Genomic DNA, 4,004 nt, shown 5'->3' with positions numbered 1-4,004 from the left:
CTTCTTGCTTTGTGGTTGCAGGGTTGCATGAGAGGGATATCTTTGACCTCTTCCTCCCTGAGTTCGATAAACCTTGGGTGATCCACTTAAGGGAAACTTGCTGCTGTTCTACAAACCTCTGCTCTTGGAGGCCCAACACTGTCTACAGGAAAAGGAGGGGGCGTAGACATCAGGGACCCACATGTCATCCTCTGTACTATAAAAGTTTCTTTTCTTGGATTTTATTCACCCTCTTATTTTTGGCTATTTCCTTTTTCTTTTGATCCCCTGCCACCTTGGAAACGTTGAGTAAGTTGCGGACTCATGGGACCCGCATGCCATCCTAATTTCTGGAGTTTTTTTACCCCCTAATTTCTGGCTACTCTTTTTCTTTTGATCTCAAGCCGCATTTGAAACGTTGACACCGCTGCTGCAAAATGGGGCCCGCATGTCATCTTTTATGTACAATAAAGTTTCTTTTCTTGGATTATTTTTGGCTCCTGATATTTGGTCTCTTGTCTTTTTCTTTCGATCTCATGCCGCCTTTGAAACGTTGAGGAAGCTGCTAGCGCATGGGTCCCGCATGTCATCCTCTATGAACAATAAAAGTTTCCTTTCTTGGAGTTATTTTTGACCGCTAATTTCTGGCTACTTCTTTTTTCTTTTGATCCCCTGCCGCCTTGCAAACGTTGAGTAAGCTGCTGACACAAGGGGCCCGCATGTCATCCTCTATGTACAATCAACTTGCAAGATCTTGGAGCGAAAGAGCTTGTATAAGTGGGACCCATATGCCATCCTCTATGTACAATAAAAGTTTCTTTTCTTGGATTATTTTTTGCTCCTGATATTTGGTCACTTTCCTTTTTCTTTCAATCTCATGCCGCCTCTAAAAAGTTGAGTAAGGTGCTGGCTCATGGGACCCGCATGTCATCCTCTATGTACAATATTTCTTTTCTTAGATTTTTTTTACCCCCTGATTTTTGGTCACTTGCCTTTTTCTTTCGATCATATGCCGCCTTTGAAATTGAGGTCGCAGGTGGCTCATGGGTCCCACATGTCAGCATATATGAACAATAAACCATTCCTTTGTTGGATTTATTTTTTACCCCTAATTTCTGGCTATTTGCCTTTTTCTTTTGATCCTGCCCCTTTGAAACGCTTTGGCAGGTCGGTCCCACATGTCATCCTCTATGAAGAATAAAAGTTTCCTTTTTTGGATTTATTTTTGACCCCTAATTTACGGCTATTTGCCTTTTTCTTCGATCCCCGCCGACTTCGAAATGATGAGGATGTCACTGCGTATCGGTCCCACATGTCAGCCTCTATGAACTATAAATGTTTCCTTTCTAGGATTTATGTTTTACCCCTATTTTCGGGCTACTTGCCTTTTTCTTTGAAACGTTGAGGACGCTACTGTCTCATGGGTCCCACATAGCATCCTCTCTGAACGATAAACCTTCATTTCTTGTTAACGATAGGTTTATCAGTATTATTTTTGCAGACTAATACAAGCTCTTTCGCTCCAAGATCTTGCAAGTTGATAGATTAAATCATGGAAATATCAGGATATGTTTTAAATTTCAAATCCACTTTATGAATTTTTAAAAATACCGTTATCCATGTGGTTATGGAGAGATCAAGGATTTTCATATTGTGCATGAGCAGTTTCAAAAATTGGAACCCAATAATTCAAAATAAATAAAAACAACTTTTATGTAGAATCTCCGTGTTTTTTTTTGCCAATCATAGGATCTGTGTTTCATTAGAAAAGGGCCGAAATTGCATGAGCAGAAAGGCCCATTTGTGGTTATTGGGCTTCGACAGCCGGAGCAAGTAGACCGATAACAATTACCATGTAGATGTTCGTTGGCAACCCAAAAGTGAAATATTGGGCCCAACAGGGGAAGGTTGAACAGTACTTTTTCTATTGGGAAGGTGGTACATGGGGTTATCCTGACAAAAAAAAATAGAACATGGGTTACTGAAGGTTGCCCATTTGTGCCCAATATGTTTGTCAGCAGGAGCTTTACCTTCCGCCGCCGCCGCCATGGTCGAGCTAGCGGTACGGCGGCGTCTCGAGCTCGGGGTAGCGCAGCGTCCGCGCGCGCCCCAAATTAAGGTACCTATTAAGCGGAGATACGTACCGGCGACGAGCACATCGGCCTAGCGACGGCACCTACGATAGGCTCGGCTGGCCTTGGGGCATTTACCCCTAGCCTCTTCCATGCTCAAGTTTTAGAAATGTTTCTGGCTCTGTTCAACACTGGATCAAATTTGTCAACATGACCATTTTTATGGAGTAGCAACGAGTTGAATCTCTCAAAACTCTTTAAGCTCTGCAATATAACGACTAATTGGTACTACCTTATACAAAATGATTACATATCCTTATTTTGGAAGCAAGCAATCACACACTTATAGTTTGCTAGTCAGCTGCACGTAACGTTAAAAATCGGCAATTATAATGAATAAACCTGTAATCTTCACTTAAAATGCATTAAGGAGCATCAAATTTGACAAATCAAACCATGTCTTACTGAAAATTGACATGTCTTTCTCATGCAGAAATGTAAAATTATCCATGCTTGTGCGTTTATACAGGTTAAGTTTTGCACGTATTATTTTTTGTACTAACTTTTCTGACTACCTTCAAAGCTCCAATCCTTCTTCATCATCTTTGTTGTACCGCACTGATGCAAGTGAATGCGAGCTGCTCGCCAGACGCGACTTCGTGTCCGATATGTGTACTATGCCTTCTCCATCTAGTGCTAGTTACGCCTCTGTGCTAATTAATTCTATCCCAGTGCCTACATCCAGCACAAACCTCTATCATTGCAGCTGTGACTCACCTCGACCATTGGAGCCCAATCACAAGAGCGAGCTCGATCAGTCGTCTCAACCAGAGAGGCATGTGTCTCATGGTTAGCTATCTACAACTTGTTGTCTTACTAAAACCGTGCCTATCATAGAGATCACCTCGCTGGTGTAGCAATGGCTGCAAGTAGCTGCTATGGGGATAAGGAAGAAAAGATTTAAAAAATGGGGTGGGGCCAACAAGCAGGAAAGCTATCTATAGCTTTATGGATGTTTCTGGAATTGGGTAGAAAATAGTAGACGACACTGTAGCAGCGAATCCCAGAGACCAAGGCCGTTGGATGATGTCTAATGAACGGCAGAACCGTGTTCAAGAAAAAAACGGCAGAACAAAATAGGCGAAATTAGCTTGAATTTTGATAATAAATCTTGGGCATTTTCCCTCGAACATGATGTACTACTACTACTGTACTCAACTTTGGGTAGTCTCTGGACTAGTCTCCCTCATCCGCCAATTATTATTATTATATTATACTACTGCGGAAAGTTGAGGGGAGTCCCTAGTCCCGAGCACTTCGCCCACTTCCCCTGGCCTCATCCCAGAGATCTCACACCAACCACCTCACCGTCGACTAGCCGCCAGTCTACACCCCTCCGAAGAATCCCCAATGGCGGCGACGCCCCTACTAGAGCGCTCCTCACGCGAGCGCATCATCGAGTCTGGCCCATATGTCTTCCATGCCTGCCGTGTGTCGGCAAGCACGACCGACTTCTCCGTCGGCGAGCCGCCGGCCGTGGGCGAGGGCGAGGCGTCCCCGTACACTATGACAGTGCACATCTTCTTCTCGAGGACGTACGAGCTCAGGAGGATGGCCGGCCCCCTCCCTACCCCACTGGATGAGGACGATATCGCCACTACACCCTGCGAAGAGGTGGTGCTGGATCTTGGCTTGCCTCCGAGGGAGCTGCGTAGTGGGGGCTATGTCGTGCAAACTATGCGCGAGATTCTTGCTCGTGTATGGCTGCTCAAGAACCTGAACCTCACGGAGGAGGTGTGGGACATCATCATGCCTTACGATGTTATGCACCTGATGTGGCAGCAGGCGTGTCGTCGGGTCGGTGGCCTCCACTTCGACCTCACCCTTAGGGTGGACCACCGGCTCATCGTCAACTTGCCGGCGCTGCAAGACAGTTGGGTCCTAGTTGTGCCG

The sequence above is a fragment of the Lolium perenne genome, chromosome 4 (assembly GCF_019359855.2).
Source record: "Lolium perenne isolate Kyuss_39 chromosome 4, Kyuss_2.0, whole genome shotgun sequence".
In the NCBI taxonomy this organism is placed as follows: domain Eukaryota; kingdom Viridiplantae; phylum Streptophyta; class Magnoliopsida; order Poales; family Poaceae; genus Lolium; species Lolium perenne.
Note: the sequence above shows the minus strand (reverse complement) of the source record.